This window comes from Lissotriton vulgaris, chromosome 5 (assembly GCF_964263255.1).
Source record: "Lissotriton vulgaris chromosome 5, aLisVul1.2, whole genome shotgun sequence".
Lineage (NCBI taxonomy): Eukaryota > Metazoa > Chordata > Amphibia > Caudata > Salamandridae > Lissotriton > Lissotriton vulgaris.
The window spans coordinates 1,794,511,409-1,794,519,549 of NC_141693.1; the positions used below are offsets into that span (position 1 = coordinate 1,794,511,409).

The following is an 8,141-nucleotide window of genomic DNA, read 5'->3' on the forward strand; positions in this document are numbered from 1 at the left end:
ATATGGTGACCAAGAAAATAAAAGTAAAAAAAAAAAAATTCACTGCGAGGTCCCAATATTAAGTTATAACGTACTAACACAGACGGATTTTTTTTCATTTTTGTTTTCTTGAAGACAGCTTTCATTTTTTGTTTTTAGTCACCCCCGCCCCCTAACACCACCACCCCTTGACAGTTCCATCTTAATTGTCGGGGCTTCCTCAAATTGCCCCCGGCCCCTTCACATAATTAGTCTTGCAGCAGGGCTACTTGTGCCTCAGTGTATCTTGTACTGAGAGGGTCCCCCCTCTCCTGCTCTCCTCACACAGTCAGCTTACAGTGGCATAGCTCTTTGTAGATCTGACGTCTAAGTTTTGGCATGTCTTGCTGTGTGAAGGTAAAAGGCTGACCTAGGGCCAAATGCTTGCAGTACTGCAGTACAAAGGCCCCGCAATCACTGTCATTATTCTGTCTTGCTACTTTCATTTTGAAATAACCTTTCCAACCACTGAAGAAGTCCTGTCTGTCCTTCTTTACTGCTTCTGCTTGGAGGTACTTGGCAATGTGCTTGGGGCATCTCCTGTTGAGGGTACGCTGAGAATCAAAGTATGTAATGCTTCTCTGAGTTACATCCACGGACACCAGCGACCAGTGAACCTCCAGATGAATGGGTATAAGAAGCAGATCCTTCTTAAAGATATCCACATTTTTCGTCCAGCACTGACTCCATCGTACCCCTTAGTACGCAGCTTATCGTAAAAAAACTGTTAAAGAAGTGCACCTTGTCAGGCACACTGTCCATCACTAGGTCTCCATACATGTTCATAACATGGTCGTTGAGCCAGTTCTGTCCATAAAGTGTGCCTAGATCATCCATGGTTAGCCCATGGGGATTGTTATTGACTCTGAAGCCTCGAATCATAGCATTGCCGGGCACCGCTGGTAGGACTGAATAAGATGGTACACTAAGCTCTTCCTCTGTGAAGTGGAGAAGTCCTCTTAGAATACATCTTCCAGTTTTTCGACCACTTTATCAGTGCCAAGAGGAATAAGGCTCCCATAGGTCTGCAAAAACTGATCCAAAATACTGTGTACACAGGCTATGTGTTCTTCTGTCAAGGACTCAGACTGGCCTGGCTTCTCAGGCTGCTCATTTTCTTCTCCCACTTGAGTTTCCAGCTTGCTGGGAACAGGCTCAGTTGGTTCTGCGCGAGGGCCATTGCTGATCACTGCATCCGGCGCTCTGGGGCTCTTATGCAATTGATCTATCAACACCGAATCAATACTACAAACGTTGGTAATCATGATGCTGGGGTCTGTAGTCCCACCGGGAAGGCAAATGTCACTGTGTGATGTCATGGACATGTAGCCATTTGGATATATAGCTGCAGAGTCACCATCCAGCGAAGCATCCCCCTTCAGCTCCCCAGAGGACTGGGAATCCATCCCATGATACAAGTCCTCTTGGTCCTCTTCGCTCTCCCCATCAAAGGTTACCTTCTCCAACTCTGTGCACTGTGGATACAAGGATGAAAGCTCCCCAGCGTCCTCGTCCTCAGTCATTAGCGAGCTCAGGAGACCGGTGTGGGGAGACCTGCTGATACTCTCGCCGGTGTGGTTGAGGAGACCCTGCAAATGATTAGTTTCTGCCGACACATAGCCTGTACAGTTATACTCAGTAATTGGTGTGGAATTGTTTCTGCGATACCCATAGTTGTGTGGGAGTCTGTCTGTACGGGGGCCTGGCGAGGGGCTGCAGTTGACCAGAGAAAACTGATGAGGGGGACTCAGGTTGTTGTGTGGCTGTACCCGTGACCCATGTCCAACCTGCAGCCACACAGGAGTGTGATCATCCGGTGCAGTTCTCCCGCACAGTGGTGGCTCACAGCACTCCCAGGGACCTATGCAGTTTTCTTTGATGGGCAATAAGCAGAACCCAGGTCTTCATCAGCCTCTGAAGCCGGGGACAAGGAAACAGAGGACCAGATGAGCTTGGAGCCGGTGCTCCTGCGGCGACTTCCACCCTTCCGCCAGATCTTCCAATGGAATGTCAACGCCGATTTTTTTGCAAATGATACAGCATCATGAACGCCAGAAATGACCGTCGGTTTTTCCGAATGGCCCTCTTGTGCAAATTTTTGCCAGGCACTACATCCTCCCTTTCAAACCTGGGGCTATTTTTTCGATCCACCGGAGACCCACGAGCTACATTATTTGCACAGGGCCAATGGCCCTTTGAATTCCCTTGCACATCCATGGTGTGTTTGGATTTCACAGCACCACTTCTCACAAGGTCCGAGCTGTTCCAGCCAGACATCATAGGCAAATCCCAACTGTCTTTATCATTCGCCACGCTCCCAGAGGTGTTTATGTTCCTAGGTAGCTGCTTTTGGATCCGAACCTTATGGCCCAACTCTTGCCTGACACAGCCACGATATTTCATCAGCTTCTGGAAGCCAGCAGTGGTCTTGGCAGAGGGGACCTCCGGCTCCAGCCCTCTGGCCAGCCGAAGCTTGTCCCTTCGTGCTAGGATGTCTGCCTTGCGCACAGAGTAGAATTTAGTGTCACGGAAGCCTGCAGGTTTACAGAACCTTGGGCCAGATGTAGGTGGCCGAAAATAGCCATTTACCGATCGGTAACGGCCGAATTTGGCCGCTACCGACCGGTAAATGGCCATTGACATGTAGGGGCCCTTAAATGTTGCATTTTCGGTAATTTTACCGAATCAGTACTTTTACCGAATCGGTAATTTTACCGATTCGGTAATTTTACCGAATCGGTAATTTTACCGATTCGGTAATTTTACCGAAAATGCAAGATTGAAATGTGGGTAGCCAATTTTCCATTGGCACATGGCTTTCAGAATCGGTATTTTACCATGGAATACAAATCCATGGTAAAATACCGATTCCTGTGTACATGCACATCTGTGCATGTACACATGTGCCATGTGACAGACAGACGTGCCCTTAGGGCATGTCTGTGTGCCACATTACACACATGCCCGTTTTGGGGGTGCTAGAGGGTGTCAAAGTGACACCCCCTGCACCCTTGACAAATTCGGTATTTACCGATTCGGTAAATACCGAATCGGTATTTGAATTGAATCCTATGGGCTTCAAGGCCCATAGGATTCAATAGCAAATACCGATTCGGTATTTACCGAATCGGTAAATACCAAATTTTTAAGGAATCGGTAATAAATCCAAATGTTGGTACCTACATCCCATTTACCTATTTTGAAATACCGAATCGGTAAAATTCGGTAATATTCCGTATTTCAAAATCAGTAAATGTGATTTACCTACATCTGGCCCCTTCTTCCTTGCATGTTCTCTCTCGTCGTGACAATCTACCTCTCCCGGTCACTCGCCCCTCACTTCCTCCGCCTTCATCCATCGTGAGCCGCCCTCTTCCTCCGGGGGGGACCTTGCACGGCCTACCGAGGCGCCCCTCGTCTGCCGCTTCGTTTCCTGCCCTGGCACTTCGCCGCGGCCCCCTCAACAGCGTCTCCCACTTTTTTTGTTACCCCCTTTCTCTGTCTCCAGCCCTCACGGCCGCCGTTCCAAGTTTATAAACTATTAAACCTTATGTTGTTTTGTGCATTTTAAAGGCACATTACCACCACCACCACCACCACCATGTTCACCACCACTACCACCACCACCACATCCACCACCATGTCCACCACCAACACGTTCGCCACCACCACGTCCACAATCACCACCTCTATTACCACCTCCACCACCACCACATCCACCACCACTACGTCCACCACCACCATGGCCACCACCACCATGTCCACCACATCCACCACCACACCCAGCACCACCACCACCACCACTACCACCACCACATCCACCACCACCACGTCCACCACCATGTCCACCACATCCACCACATCCACCACCACCACGTCCACCACCACCATATCCACCACCACGGCCACCACTGCGGCCACCACGAAGCCACTACCACGTCTACCTCCACCACATCCACGTATCTATCTATCGCACTCACTCTACCTATCTATCGCATCACCACAGCATCACTCAGCACCACCACGGCATCACTCAGGGGCACCACAACATCACTATGCGCTACAACAGCATCACTGAACGCCACAACAGCATCAATCTGTGCAACCATTCAACAACATCTGGTTCAAATATGTTCTCACAATGTTTCAAGCTTTATTACAAATGTCACAAAAAGAAGTTCATATTTCACTTCTGTTCTTGGATTTTCGTCACAATAAAATACACTGAACATAATCTTCACAAAAGTTATTTACAAAAGTTTAAGCTATTGCCATTATAAATTCCAAGAACTTTTATTTAAGTATTAATTATTGAAAAAAAATAAAAGCCATTGTTATTTGTAATATCAATACATCTAAGTCACGTAAATACAACACATATTGCATTGCAAATGCTATAGGTGTCACATTTGCGAAAGTTATAACTATTGGCATTGTAAATGACAAAGCTATTAATTTCGCTATTTTCAAAAGAAACACATAAATAAAAAATGTGTCATTTACAATACCAATAGCTCAAACTTTCCGATTGCAAGACCTATTGCATTGCAAATGCTTGTTCTCTCTGGATTTCCCTTCTCTTTTTGCAACTCAGGAGCTGCAACGCTGTCCTGGTGTCACCAGGTCTCGAAGTGGAACCTTTTTCAATATTATATACAACAAGCCATAGTTGCTGCTTATTTATCTAATGGAACTAACAGCCATTGACATAGCCAATAGTCCTGGCTTGTTGTAGGTATAATCAGTGCTTTAAATGGGCCGGTACTCACAGGTACTGAGTACCGGCACTTCTTGTTTTTACCCAGCTGAGTACCGGCACTTCTCGTTTTTGGCAGCATGTTGGCCGTTTTCACGTCTGTCTGTAACAATCAGCTGAACGGCCTGCCGCAGGGGCAAGTGGGCCTCTGCTCCCAAAGCTCTCATTGTCCTTAGCCGCCCCCTGTCGCGCCTCCATGCTGGGTCGTCGTGTTAGTGTTTTGCACATCAGTTGCCAGGGGCACAGCGATGTGTGCAGCCTGAATGGGTGGGAGGGAAGAGAGCCTGCATATGTGACCCTGCCATTAAACGCTTGGCCTCCTACTGAAGTCTGACTCACTTGCTCCTGCAAATCCAACCCCACCCTACTCCACCTGCTGGGACATTGGCAGGAATAGGGTGGTGACGATGGCCTACGCAGCCTGCCTGGAGCCCAGGTGCGGTGGGTGGAGGTGTACTGACCTGCGGATCAGAGGCCAGGATTGTTCTTCCCCTGACCTCGGCCCTACAGTGCACACTGTCTCCCACTGCAAGCTCTCCGGCCGTGTGACTTTCTGTAAAGGGAAGAGGAGGGATAATGGGGTGAGAGAAGGTGAAGAGTGAGGTGGCAGAGATAGAATGAGCATAGGAGAGTTTAAAGGGGGAACAATAGAGAAAGAAGGGGTAAGCACAGACAGAGATGGGGAAGATAATGAGACAGCTATGAAAGAGTAAGCGAGTGTAGTTCCGTGAGTTTGTGGGTCTGGTTCGGGTGTTCCAAACCCGTTCAAATAAGGTCGTCGGAAATAGACGATTTTGGTATCAGCAGACCGCAAATGACGAGTGTAGCGTGTATGAGCATTTTCGCATGAATCGATCTATGAGAACACTCTGTATTCAAGGATTTAGTTTGAACCCTTGGGTTCCATTTTGTGTACGGCAGCCATTTTGAGTGGTTGCCCTCACATAGGCCGAAGATTACGGCCGAACGAGTCCTTGAGACACGTATGTCTTAGCTGACTTCTGAATGACCTGGCCGAACTGACTCCGTGCCCGAGGCTAACCTCGCTGAGCCTGTTCCTTGTTAAGCAGCTGGTCAGATAAAGATCAAAGAGTAGGGCAGGTTGAGGTTCCGTGACAATTGTAAGTGGTGTTTTCGACTCGTACGAATATGGTCGAGTCTGGTATCTATGAACCGCAAATGACGAGTTTAGTAAGTGTGCGCAGTTTCGCTGTGCTAGCTTAAACCGTTCGTTTGTTATGTGGGTTTTTCATCTGTACCCACAGGTTCCATCTTAGATACGGCATCCATTTTGTCTCTTGCCCTCAAGTAGCCAGCGAACGGACGTTGTCCGCTTCGCGACCCTGGGACTCCCAAGATATTTGCGGAAGACACATGTTCTTTGTAAGTGTCTTTATGACGAGGGGGATGCTACTGTAAGGCAGATGACGCCGCTTGAGGCTCATCTTGCCGCACGGGCTTATTGTCTCAGCCGTGCATCTCATTAGGCACGTCCCTTTGATGCCTGCATCTCGTGTTTCCCGTTACCTCCCCTTTTACACCCTTTCCGATCTCCCCACTGTCTCCGTCTTCCTCTACACCTGTCCTTGTTCCTATTTCGATCTGTTTTACTGCTGATTGGAATTTGCTAATGGTGGGAAGATGGGTTTTTTTACAGTTGGGAACCGCCAAATGTTTCCGCACTTATGTTTCGGATCTCATGTGTTTCAAAGTGACCAAAGCGACCCCTCTGGGGGATAATTGTGAGAACCGGGTTGTAAACTTTTGTGTACCATGTTGTCTTATGGGTAAAAACTGTATAAAAGGAGCGATCCACAGAACCAATTTGAAGCAGTCTCCCCAAGTTGCACGCTGTGTACTTGTCGTGATCTCTGTGTTCCCTGCAGCAAATAAACCTTGAATCGTTGACGCCGAAGGAAGTGTCCCGTGTCTCTGTGACTTGTACGCCGGAGCAGGTTACCCACGAAGGTTTCAGGTGTTGTGCCCTGGCACCGCTGGGTCTTACAGAACCCAGTCCTTCAGTTGGCGCCCAACGTGGGGCTGCATCAGTGGTACCGGTCCAAGCCCGACGATCGTGAGGAACTTCGTGTGAAATCTCCGAGGGAAGGTGCACTCCGCTTCATCGATCCTGTTGTCGAAATAAGTGGCCCGAAGACTTTTCCCGCGAAGATTCCCGCCTCCGGACGGCTGCGACGGACTGCTGCCCTGACTGTAGACCTGTTTTGGCGCCTGGCGTAGACCTTGGTATAGCGAGACGATTGACGGGCCTTCCTGGTGACGCCATCGATTTTTGAGTTAAGTATTTGTGGGTCGCTCCCATAGCTCTTGGTTGTTGACACTTTAGCGAGTGTTTTTGTTGTACACGTTGTGTGAGTGTTTTTGTCGGTGACACTTTGCTAGCGTACTTTGTTGTGTTGTTTGACGACTGCAGCCGCCAAAAACCGAGGGTTTTGTTCTTTGCTGGGACTTGGTAAATCCCGTAACCCTTGAAGTTTGTGAAACTCAGCTAGTGTGCAAGATGCCTGGTCGCAGTACTTTGTTTAGTTGTTTCAGACCTTGTGGTGCGGATTCCCGACTGGAGGACTCGTGTCCGATACCTCCGGTTGGAACTCCTACTTATGATTTATATAGCAAACATGGGCTAGGCCCAATTACCTTTAACGATTATTGGATTAAATATACAAAAAAGGACGGCGATCTTCGTTGGCCACCTCACGGTAGCTTCGAGGCGTCAATCTTAGATAATCTAGAAATGAAGTTGTTCGAACGAAAATCAAGGCCGGCCATGTTTGATGCCTTTCGGTTGTGGCGCAAAGAAGCCCGACAGAAAGAAATCAGACAGAATAAACGTAGTCAGCGAGATAATGTTGCTACCATAGTGAAGAAAGCTGAGCAGTTCCAGCGTGATAAGGAGGATAAGGATAAGGAAGTGTTTGAGAGACTACAGCGTATGACTATAGATAAATGTTATCCTGCTTTGCCTACGGAGTCGGACAAGAAGGAAGAGGTAGTTGAGGATCCTTTAATGTCTTATCTTATGAAGTCGCCATCCCCGTACGTACAGGGTACCGCAGCTCCTGTGGTCCCTGCCGTACCTGTCCTTCCACCTATTCCTCCTCCACCTGTTCCTCAACCTGCACCCGTTCTTCCGACTGTTTCCGCTCCTTTGTCTGTTTCTATTCCTACTGCTCCTCCGCTTCCACATACTCCTGCTCCCGCTACTGCTCCTGTTTTGTTAACCCCTGTTGCTGCTACTGTTTCTACTCCTTCTCTTGTTAGCCCTGTGTCTTATTCTTCTCCCTCTACCCGTAGTCGCAATTCTCCTCTTGCGGCTAGCTTCTTTCAGTCGCTCGGACCTGTTCATGGG

At 48.4% G+C, this 8,141-nt stretch overlaps 1 pseudogene; it reads right to left on the reverse strand.

Annotated features, from left to right (window-relative positions):
* Positions 1-231: 231 nt before the first annotated feature.
* LOC147717195 (uncharacterized) lies at positions 232-4,941 on the reverse strand (annotated as a pseudogene).
* Between the last annotated feature and the right edge of the window lie 3,200 nt (positions 4,942-8,141).